At 45.0% G+C, this 21,449-nt stretch overlaps 1 long non-coding RNA gene across 2 annotated transcripts; it reads right to left on the minus strand.

Moving 5' to 3' along the window:
* Positions 1 to 1,270: 1,270 nt before the first annotated feature.
* On the minus strand, positions 1,271 to 15,186 carry LOC129493948 (uncharacterized). 2 transcript variants are annotated; one of them, XR_008661237.1, is made up of 3 exons: positions 15,026 to 15,186; positions 14,577 to 14,642; positions 1,271 to 1,332 (listed from the first exon to the last, which is right to left on the minus strand). It is a non-coding gene; the product is annotated as an uncharacterized LOC129493948 (long non-coding RNA). The 2 variants fall into 2 exon arrangements; XR_008661236.1 differs by lacking the exon at positions 1,271 to 1,332 and adding an exon at positions 5,540 to 5,635.
* Between the last annotated feature and the right edge of the window lie 6,263 nt (positions 15,187 to 21,449).

Raw genomic sequence — 21,449 nt, forward strand, 5'->3', positions numbered from 1 at the left:
CTTGGGTCCTTTTGACATAATTCAATTCCTATTTTCTGCCCTTTTTATCCTTCTTCTTATTCATAGACATCTTGAGAATGACCTTATTACTTTATTAGCAATTACTAGCCATGGATAATTCATTTTCCTATTATTTCAACAGCAGCTGCAGCCTGTCATCTACACTATAGCTTAGTTTCCAACTGCTGGTATAAACAATGTGGTGTGTGACCAACCTGGACATTTTCACCAATTGAATCGATCTGAGGTCCAATTGGTCTAAACACCAATCAGTGATGCACAATTGAGCACAATAATCACTTAGAAGTCAAGTCCTGGTGCATATAGTGCATGTTTTACATCACATCTGTACTGTTTAAAAATTCTGTTGCTAATATATTGCAGTATTGTATTGGTGTTTTCTTTATAAATTTTAGGGTTTTTTGGTAAATTCTTAATAAAATAAAGTCAAAGTTAAAAAAACTGGGTGAGAATTGAATACAAACCTTATGCTTATGAGCAGATGTTTTTGTTGCTTTCCTGCGTGTGGTCTATGTTAAAAATATATTCAGCTCAAGGATTTGTAATTCAGTTTTCAGATTGCTTTAGTGAACATCAACCTTTGGAAGTATCACTTGAAAGTAGTGCTTCAAAGCCTCTGGGAAAAAAGGGACGTAGAAGTCTGCGTGTGTAAGGCGGGGGAGGAAGGGACAGAGAATTGAAATAATCATTCAAAATAAAAAGTTTTGACTAAGAGCACAATATGTTAGTTATCTCCTCATCAATAACAAGTCACACCAACATTTGATGACTTACATGAACAACAAACAGTGTGATACCAGGTATTGTCTCTCCGTTTCTGTGCGTCAAAAACTCGGAAGCACCTTCATGGCTGTGCCAGCTTGTGGCTCTGGAGTCTTCCATGAAGTTCCAGTCAAGGTGAAAGGCAGGTCTGTGACCATGGAAGGCTAGATGGGAACTGGAGGATCTGACTTCGAGGTTGGCAATTTGGTGCTGGTCATTGGCAGACGTCAGCTTCTTGCCCCATGGATCTCTCCACAGGACTGCTTGTGTCCTCACAACATGACAACTGGTTTCCCTGGAGGGAAGGATCCAGGAAAGAACCTCATGGAAGTCACAATGTCTTATTCTTCCCTAACCTCAGAAGTCACACTTCGTCATTTCTGCAACAACCCACCAATCACACAGGTTGGCTCTTCAGTGTGGGAGAGGCTTGAACACCAGATGCCAAGGATCACTGGGGGCCTTCTCCAAGTGTGGCTACCACAGTGACCTGACAGATGTCGGCCCCTCAATATCTCAAGTCTTCTACATTGCTGGAGTTTTCTTGCCCTTCAAAATAGAATTAAAACTCTGCTTAAAAATGCATCCCACCCATGACAGAAAACCCAATGATCTGCATCTAGTCCCAAAGCCCCAGGGCCCTGTGTTGGACATAGAGAGGCTCAGCCCAAATCCCCTTCAAGGAAGGACCCATGGTCCCTGCTGCTGAGAATACCATGTGACACCTCCACTCTCATCTCCTCCAGGTTGTGCCTCAACTACACCTCACCTGAGGCCACACCTTCCCAGGTAGCCCACATCCAGTGACTGACGGAGGAGAACATAGGAAGGCCCAGGCACTCAGCCCTGTCAGGGACAACCCTGACAGACCACGACAGGTCCAGACTGCCACCAGGTCCCCAGGTCCAGTTCAGTCTCTCCCTCTGTTAATCCTCCTGCCTCCCGTAGTCCTGAGCCCACGGGCCTCCTTGACACACAGCCTGAACTCCGTATCTGAGCACCTGCTTCCTGGAAAGCCCCAGCTGCAAGATCCCTTTCACTCAGAGCTCTTTCAGAGCTTTCTCACTCCTCAAACCAAGCATTTCTGTTCATTTCTTTGGCAGAGCCGATGAACTGACTCTGATTCATACCTGGCCCTGGCCACAGAGGCTCTGGGTTCTATCTTTTCATGACCAGGTCAGTCCATCAAGGTTAAATAGACTGTTTTCTCCCCTAGGAATTCCAAGCTTAAATATTAAGGCAATGATTCTTTTCCTCCTCACTCAAGAAGGCAAGTGAAATAGGAGCATGCCTCCACTTGACTCCCAGGTTCTCCCCACCCTATCTCAACACCAGCCTGGCTCTAGCCTTGGCTCCCGTTATAGCCTGCCCCTGCCATCTTAGCCGGGCAGGCCACCTTTCCATAGTGCTCCCCAAGCACCTGTCTACCATCCCGCTCCCCCTTTTATGCCCCTCCTATTACCAGTTCCTCTTTCTCTGCCTCCACCCACTTCCCCACAGTGGGCTGGCTACTATTCCTCCTTGCAAACTCAGCCCTGTGCTGCTCTGAGCATAATGGGCAAAAATAAAATAAATAATAAAATAAAATAAAATAAAATAAGGCTTTAGAGCTATAGCCCCTTAGCATGAAGAATCCTTCCAATTGCGGGATTTATGGTGTTTATGGCTAAAGAAGGCTCAACTCACAATTTTAAAACTAGTGTTCATCTTATACATCTTATATCTGAGTTCTTAGCATCAAGCCGTGCTCCCCACCCCCACCCCCAGTTCCTGCCTGAGCTCCCAGCCCTATTAGACTGGGCCATGCTTTGCTTTTGCCAGGCCCTCAGCCCAGGCGTGGACTCTTACTGTGCCTCCAAGAGGGAGACATGTTAGATCCCCCCCCGCACCACCCACCCACTTAATTGTCAAGTGGCGGCTGCCTCCTGGATCCCCCATTTCAGTGACCTATAGACCAGCTTACTCTGGACCTCCTGTGCCCTCCTAATCCACATTGCGTACTGCTCTCCCCGGGCTGATGTCTCCAGACTCCTTAGCTAACCCTGCACCCAGCCCTCCAGTGTTGGCCCCCAAGAAAGAATCACAAGTGAAGACTGTTTCCGCCTCTTGTGCACTGGTGGTGGGAAGTACATAATTATATCCTTCCTTTATTTGCTTACTGCCTTGTGTGGGTCACGTCTCACCGACTAATTTGTAAACTCATTAAGCACAGAGACTGAGTCTCTCTCCAATGTCCTGTTCCCATCAGGCTGACTCGTTCATTAATTCATCAGATATTTCGGTGATGACTCTGTCCCAGACATTGTTGTTCAAGATACTGAGATATGGGAGGCGAGGCAGTAAAAATAAACAGGATCTCTGCTTTCATGGTGGGTGGACAGACAATCAAATCATCACACAAATCAATGTAAAATCACACCAGAGAGCTACTATTGAAAATGCTATGGCTGCAGTTCCTAAAAAGTTAATAATAGAATTGCCATTCAATCCAGTAATTGCCCTTCAGGGTGTGTAGTCAGGAGAATGGAAAGCTGTGTCTCAAAAAGGTATCTGTACACGCGTGTTCGTAGCAGCATTCTTCACCATTGCCAAAAGGTGGAAGCAACCCAAGTGTCCATCAAAGAATAAAAGGATAAAGAAAATGCAATCTCGCCATATAATAGAATATTATTTGGCCTTAAAAAGGAAGGAAATTAAAAAAGAAAAAAAAAGGAAGGAGATTCTGACACTTGTTCAACTTGAATGAACGTTGAAGACGTGATGCTAAGTGGAATCAGCCAGTCACAACGGGACAAATACTGCATGATTCCACTCATGTGAGGCACTTAGAGTAATAGATTTGTAGAGACAGGTAACAGAATGGAAGTTACCGGGCACCTGGGGTAACGAGGGAATAGACAGTGTTTAATGAGGACAGAGTCAGTTTGGGACAATGAAAAAGTTCTGGAGATATTGGTGGTGATGGTTGTACAACAATGTGAATGTACTTAATGCCACTGAATTGTACACTTAAAAGTGGCTAAGATGGAGGCAGCTGGGTGGCTTAATTGGTTAAGGGTCTGCCTTCTGCTCAGGTCATGATCCCAGGGTCTTGGAATTGAGCGCCCCTCCCCCTTGCTCAGCAGGAGCCTGCTTCTCCCTCTGCTCTGCCCCTCCCCCTGCTTGTTCTCTCTCTCTCTCTCTCTCTCTCTCTCTCTCTCCCTCTCAAATAAATAAATAAAACCTTTTTAAAAAGACCACTAAGATGATAAACTTTATGTGTATTTTAGCATAACTAAAAATAACTTTTAAAATAACCAACAAAAAAATTACACCACATGTAAGAGCAACAAAGGCAGGGCAAGGCCCCCAGAGGCCACGATGGCCAAACCAGATTTTGCAGGATGAGGGCAAGCTATGGGGATCAGTGGTGCATCTGCCCTTGCCCACTGCTGAGGTTCTCAGATGGCATAGAACCCCAGGCTCATTCAGCGGCCTCTATACTCAGATTTAAGAACCGCATACAGAAAGAGGTAAAGGAGCCTCCCACTACAACATCCTATGATAATGTCCAGCGATACATGGATTACCCTTCAGGTTTCGCACACCTGTATTTTCCAAGGACTAAACCAGTGACTCTTAGACTTCAATATATACAAGATGTATCAGAGGAGCTTGTTAAAGGCAGACTCCTAGATCCTGACCCCCTAAACCCACATACTGATTCGAGGGTTTGGCATAAGGCCTAGACATATGTATTTTAAATCATGTAGCCCCCGCCCCCTCTCAAGTGACTTGAAAGACCACCTGGAGACCACACTTCTGTGAGATACTGGATTTCTGTTTATTTGGTAAGCCTAAAAGTCCCAGATGAGACCATCATGACTATTCATTTGCCAGTCAATGGTTAGGAATTGACTGAAACAGTGGCTCAGGGGTTCAGCGCCTGCTTTCGGCCCAGGGCGTGATCCTGGAGTCCCAGGATGGAGTTCCACATCGGGCTCCCTGCATGGAGCCTGCTTCTCCCTCTGCCTGTGTCTCTGCCTCTGTGTGTGTGTGTGTGTGTCTCTCATGAATGAATAAATAAAAATCTTTAAAAAAAAAAAAAAGGAATTGACTGAAGCAATTTTTTTCGGAATGGCCTGGCCATCCAAAGAAAACAAACAGTACAGGAAAATCCATATATCCACATGATGCCCATATCTCAAGCTATTTTACAGACTCGACACTCTCTGGGAAGCAGGGAAATATAGTTTATATGAATTCTGTAAATAGATAAATGAAGGCAAGCACAAGGCAGTGATTTGAGTTATCTAAAAGATGGGAGTTTGTCATGAAATACGGCTCTCAAGCACCTTTCTACGTAGTAGATTAGGTCCAGCCCACCAGTTATTCAGAGCCTATGGTCCCAGAAGTAAGTCGATCAAAACCACTCACTTAGAGGCGTGCAGAGGGAATGAATACTGGCTTATTAGCAAGCTATTAAAATGTGTTCCCGGCGATTATTATTAGGTCGAAGCTGCTGTGTTTAGCACTCCATCAACCTGCAACCATTATTTTCCAATCGTACCCTGCAGTGAGGATCCCAGCCACCCTGTGACTCTGCATGGTTCATAAGGAACAAATCTTGCTCAGCCAACAAAGGATGACCCCTCTGTTCTATATGGTTATGACATGAGCCAAACTTTAACGAATCTTATTTCCTTGAAAATTGATAACACACACGGTAACAGGGTATTATACAAGAGCATATTTATTTTGTAAATCATTCCCAAAACATAGTTGGTTGTGGTCCAGTTGCCCTTCTGTGTTGCTGAGTGACATTCATTTCGTTGGGCTCCAGATGGGACTGGATATAAGAAGAATGAACAACCTGCACGGAGTTTAGAAAATATGTTTCTGTCACTAAGGATAGGCCATTTCTTTGTCATACCTAGATCTTTTACCTTTGTAGAATACCCTTCAGCCAGCTTAATTCCTGCTTTCTAAGATTTTCTTTTATATATTTCTTTAAGATTTTATTTATTTATTTGAAAGAGAGAGTGTTGGGGGGAGAGGCAAAGGGAGAAGGAGAAACAGACTCCCCACTGAGCAGGGAGCCCAATGCAGAACTCGATGCTGGACTCAATCCCATGACCCCGGGATCATGCTGTGAGCCCAAGGCAGACGTTTAACTGACTGAGCCACCCAGAGGCCCCTCTAAGACTTCCAAGAAAGCCTTCATTGACTTGACCTTTCCATTTTAGTATTCCACCTTTCTTAGCATTTCATTTATTTGTGTCTTATTTCCCCGGTGAGTCAGCAAGCAACCTAAGGAAGAGTCAGGATGAAACTCTAGGTCTCCTGATTCTTTCTACCACATGTAAAAATGTAAAAGTCCTCTTATCCCTGAGGAACCTGCAACTTTTTAATAATTTTATAATACAAGGCAGGTAAGTAACGTAGAAAACACATCCAGTAGCTCTTGGGTCTGATAGATCTGTGTTTGAATCTAGTTACATCAGTTGATTTGCTTTCACCCACAAATAACAGAAACTTTCATTCAAATCCTAAGAATATATCTGTCACTTTTCATGACAAAGAATCCAGAAGTAGCTGGAGTAGAGCAGCTCCAGGTGGCTGGCTGAGAATAACCCGAGTTCTTTTCAGCTTTCTGCCCCACCTTACTCCAGGCCTTATGTCCAGACACAATGGCCAACAAAAAAGGACTGAATTTCTTTGAGCATGGTTTCTTTATTTGAAGAATAGTTTTGTCATCTGTATGTACTTTATGGAACGGTAAGAATTAAACAAGATAAAATATTTGCAAGCCCTAAGTGGCCCCTGGGTCGGTGCTCCATACTTGATGACTAAATGTGGTCCTTTCAGAGTCTCCTGGGGGATCTAATTTAAGGGAGTAAGGATGTGGGCCTTGGATTTAAAATCTGCTCAGATTTAAAACCTGGCACCACTGCTTGCTAACTAAATGACCTTAGATAAGTTTACATAATGTTCCTAAGCCTGTTCCATCATCTATAGCATAGACAATTCTAGTACCTAGTTTTTAGGGTTGGGAGAATGTTAAATAAAAGGATCTATGTAAAACACATAGTCCCGAACCTAGTACCCAGGGATGTTCAATAAATACAATCAATTTTTTCATTATGATGATCGCTGGGGGAGCAAAGAGGACTGTAGCTTGGTGCAACAGGGTGAACTCATTGGGCCCTAAAGATACATTTGGGGAAGGAGTCCTACCAGCAAAGAAAGGACAGGGCCTCTCTCTGGGAAGGGCCCAGGCTTACCTAGATGGGAGGGTGGGGGGTGTAAAATGAAAAGTGCTCTTTAGAAGGTCTTCAGTGGCCCCAGGGAAGGTTAAGCTTCTGTTATGGGAATGTAGGGAGGGCGGGATTGCTCCTCCACCCAGGCCAGGCCAGCCTCGGTGGCAGGAAAGGGCCCGGCGATGAGGCTGACTTGCCTCCCAAGCTCCGTAGGTGGCAGTGTGTGTGCAGCATTGGAGACGGAAGGCAAGCGTGGCCGACCCGGAGCCCAGCCCAGACCCCAGCCCAGCTCCACACCAGGCACCCAGGCAAACACCACAATCCGAATGCCTTCCAGCCGCCCATGCCCTGGCCACCCCTTCTCCTCCTGGTCAACCTGCTGTGCTGGAGACAAACCCAGGATGCCCAGGGGCACCTATGCAATAAAAAACACAGCACGAGAAAGCCTCAGCTGAGTCTGTAAACACCATTACCTACCCTTTACTTTCAAAAGGATTTGGGATTTCGAAGCTTGTTTTCCCTTTAACCGATTCCATGGGGGGGCTTTGGGTCTGAGAAAACCATTGTACCAGGGAGAGGTTAAAAGGAAGGATTACATGGCTTTAAGAACTAACTCAGAGTTAGGCTAATTCTTGCTCAGCATGTTTGTCATCCACACTGAAGTAAATGTTTTGCTCACTCCACCCCCTCCCCCAACAAGATGATTTTAGGTTTACAGTGTGGTTTATCCCTCAGGGCGCTGCACAAATTATCTCCTTCTGGCACCTCTGAAAAGCAGTTATTTCAGAGGCTAAGGGTGCCAGCTGCCTGGAACACATTCTAACAAATCCTTTGAAGGAGGCAGACATCATTCCTCCAAAACAGGCAGGTGGCTACAGTCTTAGGAAAAGAATACAGACAACGGAGTCCCAGGTTCGAGTTCCCTCCCTACCATCCACCAGAGTTAAGTTTATGCAGCTGTTCTGAGCCCCAATCTATGAAATGGCCCCACCTCAAGAATATAAATAAAAGGATGGGCAGCACCGTGACAAGCCATTTAGGAGCTGAGCCAAAGAAAGAAATCACAAACCTGGATATACTATATTTAAAATCTTGATGTTTCTCTCATCATTGATTATTTTTGCAATAATTTTTATTTTTTAAATATTGCATTGAAATCTTATTTCTCTTAATCACCGAGTTGGGTGGGGGTTTTTGGCATCCTTTTAAATTTTGCACTAGAGGCAAGCACCTCACCACCTCACCCTAATCAAAAACCCTGGGGAGAAAAAAAAAAAACCCTGGGGAGTAGATAAAATAATATATATATAAACATACCAAGCACCTTGTAGACTTTTCATAGTGTTTGCTGAGGGACTGCATAGAGAATCCGGGGCTGAGTTTGGGGGTTGGAGGCCGGGTGAACCTGCTCTAGGCAATTAACCCTGCATTGGCACTTTCACAGTCTCTTGTTTAAAACCCACAACTCGAGGTGCCTGGGTGGCTCAGTCAGTGAAGGGTCTGCCTTTGGCTCAGGTCAGGTCGTGATTCCGGGGTCCTGGGATCGAGTCCTGCATTGGGCTCCCTGCTCAGCGGGGAGTCTGCTTCTCCCTCTCCCTCTGCCCCTGCCGCTCCTCCTGCTTGTGCGCTCCCTCTCTCTCTCTCTCTTTCAAATAAATGCACAAAATCTTTAATACATAAATAAATAAAACCCACAATTCAGTTGAGCTTTAATACCTGCATCTTCCGACAAAAACTCAAGACTACAGAAGAGAGCATCTATAGGAGAGTGATGCTGCAGCCCTGGTGGCTCAGCGGTTGAGCACCTGCCTTCCGCCCAGGGTGTGATCCTGGAGTCCTAGGATCGAGTCCCACATCAGACTCCCTGCATGGAGACTCCTTCTCCCTCTGCCTGTGTCTCTGCCTCTCTCTTTCTCTCTCTCTCTCTCTCTCTCTCTCTGTGTGTGTGTGTGTGTGTTTCTCTCATGAATAAACAAATAAAATCTTAAAAAAAAAAAAAAGGAGAGTGTTGCTCCCTGGTTCTCCCCCAGCCCAGTCTGCAGGCCCAGTAGCATAATGCTTCTGCTCTGAGTCATTTGAATTCTTCATTTTGCTGCCCCTTTTCCACACCCCCACTTGTGTGTAAGACAGCAGTCAGGGCCCCCCTGCCACAGGGGGGTCGGGACAGACAGCACAGCCTGTTCCTCAAAGAGGAGCCCAGTAGCAGCCAGAGAACCCCCACAGTGGGCAGGGAGGGGATTCACTGAGCTCACCTCTGTAATCCAAGTACTTTCAAACTCTGGTCCCCACTGTCCTTGGGGGTGGGAGGAGAGGGTGGGATAAGAGGGAAGGGAAACACTGATTGGCTGGGTAATGTAGTCACTCAAGTTCTTTACCTTTGTTTCCTTTTTGGAAAGTAAAATCCTATTATTAAGGTTCCAGGTTGTTGTTGTTTTTAAAGACTTTATTTATTTAACTGAGTGGAGGACGGGGAGAGGGAGAAGCAGACTGCCTGCTGAGCAGGGAGCCCAATGCAGGTCTCCATCCCAGGGGCCTGAGATCATGACCTGATCTGGCAAAGGCAAATACAACCAACTGAGCCACCCAGGTGCCCCAAGGTTCCAAGTCTTTTTTTTTTTTTTTAAGCTTCAGTATTGGGGCACCTGGGTAGCTCAGTGGTTGAGCGTCTGCCTTCAGCTCAGGGAGTGATCCTGGGGTCCTGGGATCGAGTCCCACATCAGGATCCCCTGCATGGAACCTGCTTCCCCCTCTGCCTATGTCTCTGCCTCTCTTTGTGTGTCTCTCAAGAATAAATAAATAAAATAATTTAAAAAAATAATATAATATAAAGCTCCAGTATTATTTCTAACCTTGGAAAAAATATTTAGCGTTTGGCAGCTTAAAAAATAATTCTTCAATATGTCCTATGAGTAAGCTACATCTGCCAAACAGAGTTCATCTTAAAGTAGAATGAAACAAAGTGGAATGGGCTTCCAGAGCAGCCATGGACCTCAACCTCCTGGGTTAGTAAGAACCTACTTAAAGCAACTTCCACTTCAACTCCTCTCCTCTCCATTCTTGATCCTTTATTCTCTATTCCTCCCCTCAGGGAAAAGGAAACAAACTAGTGAATCCTTGCCCTTTGGCAGGCCAGTGTTGGGAGGTATGTTATCTAATGGAAAGTGGAGCTGTGAAGCAGACATTCTCTCTCTTTTTTTTCTTTCTTTCTTTTTTTTTTTTTTAAATATTTTTTTAAGCATTTTTTAATTTTTTTTATTTATTTATGATAGTCACAGAGAGAGAGACACACACAGAGACACAGGCAGAGGGAGAAGCAGGCTCCACGCACCGGGAGCCCGATGTGGGATTTGATCCCGGGTCTCCAGGATCCCGCCCTGGGCCAAAGGCAGGCGCCAAACCGCTGCGCCACCCAGGGATCCCTCTTTCTTTTTTTTTTAAGCAGGCATTCTTACTGACGTTTTAAGGATGAAGACACTACCCAAGTTCACCCAGAATCCAATGGCTACACTCGGGCTGAGCCCAGCCTTCTGATCCCAACACTTCCCAACCTCACTTCAACCACCATCTTATTTTTTTTTTTCAACCACCATCTTAAATTCAGACTTCACTGCTGCCAGAGCCAATGTTAGATTCGTAGATAATGGGTGTCTTCCAAAATGTTTTTACCCAGAATTTGCTACACCTAGTTGTTTATTATTAATCTCCATTTTATTATGGGAAAGGTAAGAGGCAGACACTATTCTATGTTCAAAATGAGAGAACAGAAGTATCTCAGGAGAAGAGTACTCTCTGTAAACACTAAATGAAAGACTAGAGGTCCAAATCCCAACAGAACCCCACTCTTCACCTGGGAGACACTAGCAAGTGGAGTGGTTTCCCGCTCTTAGAGCTGCTCCTCCTGAACCATGAACCAGAGGAAGCGCTCTGGCCCACAGCTGGCCATGGATCTCCCCAGACCAAGTGCACAAAGCCCAGTGATCACCTTCAGGATAACAATCATTTGCAGTCCAGAGGTCAGTTTTAACCTGAGTTCTGTGCGCTTAGGTGGGGAAAGACACAGAGAAAGAGAGAGACAGAGAAAGAGACAGAGAGAGGATGAAACCACACGCGAGAAAAGGAGCGTGAGTGTGCACGTAGAAGAATGCTATCATTTCTTCTTTCCTTCTGGCGTAGGATGAAAAATCTCAGCATCACCACATCTGTTTCCCTCAATGTAAGATGTCAAGACATTAATGACAGCCTGTGCGTGGGGTGGCAGAAACACAGAAGGGAGAAACAGCTATGTGTCTTCTCCAGAAGGGAAGAGGTGAGAGAGATTGCAATTTGCCTGTCTTAGACCTCAGCCTTGTTTTCTTCCTTTGCGTTAGAATTCCAGTTTTCAGCTGAGCACATCACTGCCCAGCTGAAAGACTTCATTTTCCAGTCTCGCTTGCAGAGGTCTGGCCATGTGCCTAATTTCTCACTGAAGAGCTAGAAGTGCTGTGTGGGACTTAGGAAAGTCTTTTTTAAAGGGAGAGAATGCTCTTTTCTTCTCCCCATTCTTCCATCTTGCTCCGTGGAACAGACATGTGGTGTCTGCAGAAACATTAGCCATCACCGTGGACCAGGAGACCATCATAGGGGTGGAGCTGGAAGGGACATGGGTCTTTGAGGACTTGGTGGAACTGTCACACAAGTCCTGGAATGCCTAATTCTAGCCTTTTACATGAAAAAGAAATGGGGTTTTATCTTATCTAAGGCTAAATTGGGAAAGGAAGGATGTGTGAAAGGAGGATGTGTTTCTACCTTATGCATATGAACCTAATCCTGATAAAGAATTTATGTTGAAACAGCATAATCTTATTTTACTGGGAACTTTCTTTTCTTCATGTATAGGAAGAAACCACGGCCAGAACAAGGAAAGTTGTATAACGAAACTCAACTTCCTGCATAATCAAAACATCACACTCATTCCACAGGCCAGAATGATTGATTGAGTGAATGTATATTTATTGTGCATTATTAACGTGCCAGGCACAGGAGAGGCCCAAGGAAGTCTTGCTCCTCCTGTTTTACTGTAATGAATGAATCAAGTCAGGGCACAAGAAGCCAATCCACCACATTTCAAAAGCTCCCATTGGCTCCCCAGCACAACAAAAGAAAAGGGAAATAAGCAGCTGTCACTGGCCCTGGTGGGAGGGCTAGGTGACATGAACATATGCCCAGATTTTTTTTTAAGATTTTATTTATTTATTCATGAGAGACACACACAGAGAGAGGCAGAGACACAGGCAGAGGGAGAAGCAGGCTCCATGCACTGGGAGCCCGACGTGGGACTCGATCCCAGGTCTCCAGGATCACACCCCAGGCCGACGGCAGCGCCAAATCACTAAGCCACCAGGGCTGCCCCATGCCCAGCATTTATGTGTTCGCCTCCTTGAACTTAATGGCAACTTTTATGCAATAGGTGTTATTGTCCTCCGTTTATATGTGTGTAAACTGAAATGCAGAGGTAGACCAGTGGGCCCTTGCACAGCCAGACAGTGAATATTCGGAACACTGCTTGATAAATATAAGCTGAATGAATGACTAAAAGTCCATGCTTTGATCACTAGCTTGCAGAGCATAAATGTAGAGGGGAAAAAACGCTGATGTGTGACATCCCCATTCCTAAATGTCTTTGGACTAAATGAATATGAATGGCTGTGGTGCTTCCCTAGAGCCGGGATTGGATGAGAATGCTTATCTGTTCTGGCCTCCACACAAACGGCTCCATCAATCATCCCACTGACCAACCTTCTAGACAGCACTGCTGCTTCTCGGGTTCTTCCTGTGCTTGACTGTGGGCTAACCATGGTACCAGGCACCACGGGAAAGCATAAGACACATCTCTTGGGGCATCTGGGTGGCTCAGGGGTTGAGCATCTGCCTTCAGCTCAGGACGTGTTCCGGGGTCCTGGGATTGAGTCCCGCATCAGGCCCCCCACAGGGAGCCTGCTTCTCCCTCTGCCTGTGTCTCTGGCTCTCTCTGTGTGTCTCTCATGAATAAATAAATAAATAATCTTAAAAAAAATAAAAGACACATCCCTTGCCCTTATTGTGGTTGGCAAGAGCAAACCTCAACCAAGGGACATTTCGGCTTTTAGATACAGGTCCATTACAAGATGGATGACCTTAAGCGAGTACCTCAATCACTCAACCCACCCCAAGTGCCTAATTTATAAATACAACTTTCATTCAGCAAATACAGGTGTTCAGCACGAATCTAAGTGTGGAGGATGCAGAGAGAAATATATAATTGTTGTCTGTAAGGACTGGGTCCAGTGAGGGAGTTTAGAGATAATGGTGTCGTTAGTGGCAAATACGCTGTCCTGTCCCTGAAGTCTCTAATTTGGGGTGCACATAAAGTACTCCAGCCTGGCTCAGAAGTGGGGGTGCAAGTGCTTCTCTCCATCACCACCATCCTGCTGAATCTCCAGTCACCGAGGAGCTTACAAATCTCCTGGTGTTGTAAGGTGGTGTCCTCTCAAAGTGCCCCAGTTTTCATGGCACTTAATGGTGCCCTCAAAGTGGCTCTTCTCCTGGCCCCTGGAACTTCTCAGGCCATGAGACCTTGGTGATAGAGGTCCAAACACCTGTCAGAGCTAGCGTCCCCTCTCCTGGTACTGTTCCCCAAACCATCATGGGTTCTACCCACACCCCGGTCAGTCTTCATGCCCAAAGGCCTAATTTTACTTCTTTTTTTCCCAAGTGATCAGTTTCTGTGGCCTATAGCAAAAGACATTAGGACAAAATCCAAACCCTCAGGAACATAAAATGGAGAATCCAGATTTTAGAAACAGATGGTCTTCCTTCCCCATAAGAGAGAGAAAATGATTTTACTCAGGTTGGAGTGGAACCAGTAAAGACTTGCCACTGTAAGTAACATTCCAACTACACTTTGAGAATGGTGAGCTATTCTCAGATAATAAGTGACATCTCACATTTTTGAGCATTTCCAGTAGTGTGTGCCAGGCACTGAGCTAACTGCTTCACAGCTAAGTCCCTTAACCTTCTCCCCAAAAATGCTGCAGGGAAAATCTAGCATTAGCTGCACCATACAGGTGAGAAAAGAGATTCCAAGTCATGTACCTTTTCCAGGGCTGAATTCAGCCCTTTGGCTCTAGGGCCCATACTTTTAACCACTCTTCTGGATTAGATTATGGGCCTTTTATCTATTGCCTTAAGGATCCAGCCACATGTTCCCTCCTCTGGTTGGAGAGCCCTCCTGCCTCCCCTCATCTCACCAGTCCCTCCTGCTGGGGCTACCATAACAAAATATCACAGACCAAGTGGATTAAGCAACCGAAGTTTATGTTCTCACAGTTCTGAGGGCTGAAAGTCCAAAATCAAGGTGTTGCAGGTCTAATTTCTCCTGAGGCCTCTGTTTTCTAGATAACTGCCTCCTCGCTGAGTCCTCTGTATGCACATCCCTGCATCCCCGGTGTCTTTCTGTGGTCAAATTTCCTCTTCCTATAAGGACACTAGTCAGGTTGGATTAGGACTCACGCTTCAGACTCATTTTAACGTACTCACCTCTTTAAAGATCTTATCTCCAAACCCAGTCACATTCTGAGGTCCTGGGGATTAAGTTTTCAGTACCTGAATTAGGGCGGGGAGGGGGGAGAGTAGAGAATTCAGCCTATAACACAGGTTAAATGTCACTTCCCAAGATAAGTCTTCTGTGATCTCCTAGGTGAGGTTAGTTCCTCCTATGACAAATGCTCCCACAGTGCCCTATACATGTTCCTACTAGCAGTTACAGCTACTATAATTAGTTACTTAAATGACTAGTCGCTCTAGATCTTGCTCCCCCTCTAGATGTAGGCACCATCAGGGGAGGGGTCATGTCTCTGTAGTCTTCTCTGTGTCCCATTTGCTAGCACAGTGCCTCACACCTAGAAGGTACCGTCTTAGTGCACTCGGGCTGCTATAACAGAATGCCAGGGCCTGAGCAGTTTGAACAACAGAAATTTATTTCTCACAGTTCTTGGAGGCTGGGAAGTCCGAGATCAGGGCTCTTTTGAGGGCCTTCTTCCTACTTGCAGATGGCCACCTTCCGACTGTAGTAACCTCCCACGGCCAAGTCGAGAGAGAGAGAGAGAGAGAGAGAGAGAGAGACAGACAGACAGACAGACGGACGGGAGGGGGGGCTGGGAGGGGTGGAGAGAGAGAGAGAGGAAGCAAGCTGTCCCAGGTCTCTTCTTATAAAGGCACTAATCCTATTCACCAGGCTCCACCCTCCTGTTCTCATTAAACCTAATTACCTCCAGATACCATCACACTGGGGATTAAGATTTCAACATATGAGTTTGGGAGGGACACAAATACTCAGTTCATAGCATGTACTCAACAAAGACTTCTAAAGTACAGTGTGGAATAAGGTAAGATTTTTTTTTAATTGGAAAGCATCATGAGATATCTGGTTACTATTAAGATCTTCTATAAAACAAAAGACTATTAGAGCTCAAATGATCTTGGGAACTATTTTGTCCCCTCGCAATAATGAGATATCTGCCAGGAAAAGATCCTTAAGAAAATTGACACCGTGGCACATCATGATTTATCTTTTTCTCGTTGGGTAGGGGGGTTTGCTTAAGATTTTGTTTTATTTTAAAACAGTTCACACCAGCTCATGAGAGCTGATTTTTAAATCTTCAGGGAAGTTTCTTTCTTTTTTTTTTCTTGTATATTTTTTTATTGGAGTTCGATTTGCCAACATATAGTGTAACACCCAGTACTCATCCCGTCAAGTGCCCCCCTCAAGTGTCCGTCACCCAGTCACCCCATCCCCCACCCACCTCCTCTTCCACTATCCCTGTTTGTTTCCCAGAGTTAGGAGTCTCTCATGTGCTGTCACCCTCTCTGATATTTCCCACTCATTTTCTCTCCTTTCCCCTTTATTCCCTTTCACTATTTTTTATATTCCCTGAATGAATGAGACCATATAATGTTTGTCCTTCTCCGATTGACTTACTTCACTCAGTATAATACCCTCCAGTTCCATCCACGTTGAAGCAAATGGTGGGTATTTGTCATTTCTAATGGCTGAGGAATATTCCATTGTATACATAAACCACATCTTCTTTATGCATTCATCTTTCGATGGGCACCGAGGCTCCTTCCACAGTTTGGGTATTGTGGACATGGCTGCTAGAAACATCGGGGTGCAGGTGTCCCGGCGTTTCATTGCATCTATATTTTGGGGTAAATCCCCAGCAGTGCAATTGCTGGGTCGTAGGACAGCTCTATTTTTAACTCTTTGAGGAACCTCCACACAGTTTTCCAGAGTGGCTGCACCAGTTCACATTCCCACCAATAGGTGCAAGAGCGTTCCCCTTTCTCCGCATCCTCTCCAACATTTGTTGTTTCCTGCCTTGTTAACTTTCCCCATTCTCACTGGTGTGAGGTGGTATCTCATTGTGGTTTTGATTTGTATTTCCCTGATGGCAAGTGATGCAGAGCATTTTCTCATGTGCTTGTTGGCCATATGTAGGTCTTCTTTGGTGAAATTTCTGTTCGTGTCTTTTGCCCATTTCATGATTGGATTGTTTGTTTCTTTGCTGTTGAGTTTAATAAGTTCTTTACAGATCTTGAATATTAGCCCTTTATCTGATATGTCATTTGCAAATATCTTCTCTTCAGAGAAGTTTCAATTTGGCTGCTAAACACCGGTGTTATTTAAACTTAAATTCTATGAATTTATGATTCACTAAATGAGATTAAAAATGAAATATTCACAGTTCATCACTTCCTAGTTATTTTACTACATTTGTTATGGACTGAACTGTGTCTTCCCCTTATCACTCTTGTGTTGAAGTCCTACCTCCCACCACTTCCGAATGTGACAGTATTTGGAGATAGGGCCTTTAAAGATGAGATAAAGTTAACATGAGGCCATTACTATGGGCCCTAACCCAATCTGACTGGTGGTCCTAGTAAGAAGAAGACATTTGGACACACAAAGAGACACAAGAGATGCATACATGCACAGAAAGACAGGACAGTCATGTGAAGAGGCAGCACAAGAAACGCTGTGTGCAAGCTAGGAGAGAGATCTCAGAGGTACCCAATCTTGCCCATACCTTGGTAAGATTTCCAGCCTTCAGAGCTGTTAGAAAATTCATGTCTGTTGTCTAAGCCACCTGGCCTGTGATAGTTTGTTATGGTAGCCCAAGCTGAGTGGTCCAACATTGTACTGTTTTCCATAATCTTGAGGTGACCAACTCCTACTGTATCTGTCTGGTGGAAATGCTCTGTGATGGTGTAACATTGGGTGCCTCTCTCACGCACCATGCACAATGGGTAACACCAGGTCAGGAGCTTGAAACCCATCATGATGGGAATATTTCCACCACAGAAACTGGCAAAAATTAGAAATCAAACTTGTCCCTCCAGAGAGCCACGTGTGAAATATTGACCAGCTCACCACTGTTTTTTAAGGTACCAAGGAAAGACAGTGGGAGAGAGGGATTGAATCGAGAATTGTAGGAATGATTTTTCTTTCCTTGACTCATTCACTTCAACAGACTCTGCTAGTTTCTTACCCAATTCAAATCTCTGTTTCTTCCTTGCCAGCAATACCCCAGTTTTGTTTAGGGGTGTATCATCGACTACAAATACTTGCCTTTGCAAACTCCCTGGTAGCTGGAGTTGGATTCTCTGTTGCCGACAGCCTGCACACATTTCTAAGTGCTCACAACCTGAAACTGAGAGCCATTACCGCTCGGGGGGTAATAGAAAGAACACAAGGGACAGAGAAAGCATTCCAAAAGAACAAGAGAATCATGCACTGGATGCCCACAAATCGTCTCAGCCAATGGTCAAAATCTCAGTTTCAAGAATTGGACAAACCAAAACGTTAGATGAAGGATGAAACAGAAGTTGGTATTTGCAATATTAACTTAAAAGAGGCAAATTCCTCATGCTGCTTATGCACGCCATAAAACCAAGGCAAACACACTCCTCAGAAAGTCCAAACCAAAATACAAACCAATAATATCTAAATGAACATTATCAATGTAATATGCTAGATCATGTTTTGTTAAATTGCCTCACATATGTTGTGTTTAAAAATAAGACCCTATAGCCTCCGGTCCATCTCTTGATTTAAACTGCTCTGTAGGGCACCTGGGTGGCTCAGTCGCTTGAACATCTACCTTCAGGTCAGGTCGTGATCCCAGGGTGCTGGGATCGAGTCCTGCACAGGGCTCTCTGCTCAGCAGGGAGCCTGCTTCTCCCTCTCTCCCTGCCTGCCACTCCCCCTGCTTATGCTCACTCTGTCAAATAAATAAATAAAATCTTTAAAAAAAATAAAATGCCCTCTAATTTGACTTCCATAATAGAGAGGCAGAAAACCTCTATTTGCATAGTATGTTGTACAAAATGGCATTAATAATTTCAAAGCTTTGTTTGCTAGTTCAAGATAATCCGACCCCATGCTTAACCAAAACTCTGCCAGCGGGCGATTTTCAATGCCAATTTAATACGCTGTCATTTGATCTCTGCAAAGCAGTTTTGTTCATTTGAACGTGAAGTTAACATTGCAGCTTTATTGAAATCTGTACTAAATAAGTATCTAATCCAATTATTACTGGAATTGGTTACAGAAAATTTCTTCATGGCACATTTACCACTACACTTATAGCTAATGAACTGTTGCCAAGCTGGCGTGCTCAGTGATCAGCTCCACCCAGAACATCTGATTGCTCTGTCAATACAAGACTGATGTCCTGGCCCAGGGCTTTTGAGGGCATGTGTGGTGGTTTGAACTGTTCCTATTTCTTCTATTGAAACCCTGAAAACCTTTCAGTTATAATATATACGGTCACAAGCAGTATATACAGTTAGAAGCAGTATATTCTAAACTTTTTTTTTAAGATTTATTTATTCATGAGAGACACAGAAAGAGGCAGAGACACAGGCAGAGGGAGAAGCAGGCTCCCTGTGGGGGAACCTGATGTGGGACTCAGTCCCAGGACCCCGGGATCACGGCCTGAGCCGAAGGCAGATGCTCAACCACTGAGCCACCCAGGTGTCCCTGAAGCAGTATGTTCTAAAGGGTTGAGATCACAACTCCGAAGTCAAAGTGACTGAGTTCATCCTTGGCTCCTTATTTTACTAGCCCCGTAGTCTTTGGTAAGTTATTCAGCTCCCTGTGCCTCAATCCTACCATCTGAAACGGAGGCACTAAGGGGTTCCTTGGTGGCTCAGTTGGTTGAGCATCAGACTCTCGATTTCACCTCAGGTCATGATCTCAGAGTTGTGGGATCTAGCCCTATGTTGGGTTCCACACTGAGTGTGGCACCTATTTAAGATTCTTTCTCCCTCTCTCAACCACTCTAAAAATTTTAAAATTTAAAATTAAAATAAAATAGGGGCACTAAGAATATAATCTTCATAAAGTTGCTGTCGGGGTACAAGGGATAATACACGGGTTCAGAAGAGTGCTTAGCACATAGGGTGTGCTTGGTAAATGCTTGCTGCTGTGCTTTTATTCTCACCATTTGGCTGTCATTTGACATGAATTCAATCTTAAAATGCCTGGGTCGCTCAGTGGTTGAGCATCTTCCTTTGGTTCAGGTCATGATCCCAGGGTTCTGGGATCGAGTCCCACATCAGGATCCCCGCAGGGCGCCTGCTTCTCCTTCTGCCTATGTCTCTGCCTCTCTCTGTGTCTCTCATGAGTAAATAAATAAAATTAAAAAAAAACAAAAACAAAACACAAGTTCAAACAGGGACACTTCTGATGATTCGCTCAAGCACCAGCACTTTCCTGAAACCCTTCCTCATGTCCTCACTCCTGTAATGCACAGAATTAACCACTCTCCTCTGAATCCACTTGTGCCCTATGCAGTCCTCCCAAATATGGAAATGTTCTTTGCCCTCCTATGTGGGTCTCCACCAGCTAGACCATAGTTCCTACCGTCAGAGGTGAATACTGACTCGTCTTTGCAGCCCAATGTCTGGCATGATGTCTAGCATGGAGTTGCTGCTGGTAAATTCTGAAAGAGAAGAGGAAGAGGGTTGGAGGAGGGGAAGGAGAAAGAGAAGTAGGAAAAGGAAGAAAAGACATAGGAGGAAGGAAGAACCTAGAAGGGAAGAGGAGGAACTCCCACACCCCAGCCTTTCTAGAGAGATTTCTGTCTTTTTTTTTTTTTTTAAGGATTTTATTTGACACAGAGAGAGAGAATGAGCACAAGCAGGGCAAGTGGCAGAGGCAGAGGGAGAAGCAGGCTCCCCACTAAGCAGGAAACCCCATGCAGGACTCGATCTAAGGACCCTGGGATCACGACCCGAGCTGAAGGCAGACACTTAACCAACTGAGCCACCCAGGCACCCCAAGATTTCTGTCTTAAAGGAAGTCCAACTTTATAAATAAGGCACTGATGGTAGACCAGTAACTGCATGTGGTGGGAAGGGGCTGTCTGGGGGTGCAGTGGGTGTCACAGGAGCCTGTTCACCCTGGCTCCCGAGAGCCAATTATCCTTATTCCCAGCTGGGAAGTTTAAAACTGGCAATGGGGGCGAGCGTTCATACCACCAAACCTTCCTCGAGAGCCAAGGTTCCCAGCACATCACTGGCAACAAGGTTTCCCTGTGACTATGAAAGCAATGAAATTTGGCACACTGAGTGCCCCAAGTGTGAGGCACAGAGGGACCCTGAAAGCAGAGTCACCACCTGCCCGGGCTGAGGCCCACCCTGGTGCCAGCCCTCCATGACCCCCACACACCACACACAGCCCTGGCCCCAGTCACATCTCTGGGGGTCACACCTTCAACATCCTCATCGAAGTCATCCTGAAGGCATCCAGGGAGATTCTTGTCCTTGTTACCATTGAATGTTTCTAATCTGCTCAAAGTAGGCCAATAATAAAATGCATCATGTTAATGACTTACTCGTCATAAAGCCAAACAATCGAATGAACTATTGGCTTAATATTTTCATGAGAGAATGTGCACGTGACTCTGCAGCTCCGTGCCAGTTACATTTCTATTTACATGGAGACGGGGGGACAATTGGCACATTTATCTCACATAGTCACTAGTCTTCCTCTTCCCCCAACTCTCCTCTCCCTCTTCCCAAAAGAAATGAAAAAACGTTTTCATTATAAACTGCTATCTGTTGGTGAAAGCAGCTATTTTTAAAAAATGATGTCACAGCGTCTAGAATGCTACATTGTTCTGCTGCAGAAAGCACTCAATGGACTCTTTAGTTCTCGCTGTTTCTACATGTTAAGTGAACACTAAGTAACCTCCCCTCCTCATCTCCTATCTTTTTGCCCATTTTCAGAACTGTCGCTTGATACCTAGGGAAGCTTCTGTGAGTTTCTATTTCTTTCTGCCCTTCAAATAATATATATTTTCATATAGTGCGTGTGCACATAATCATCTCAATCCCTTATAGGAC

Source organism: Nyctereutes procyonoides, unplaced genomic scaffold, assembly GCF_905146905.1.
Source record: "Nyctereutes procyonoides isolate TBG_1078 unplaced genomic scaffold, NYPRO_anot_genome, whole genome shotgun sequence".
NCBI classification, from domain to species: Eukaryota; Metazoa; Chordata; class Mammalia; order Carnivora; family Canidae; genus Nyctereutes; species Nyctereutes procyonoides.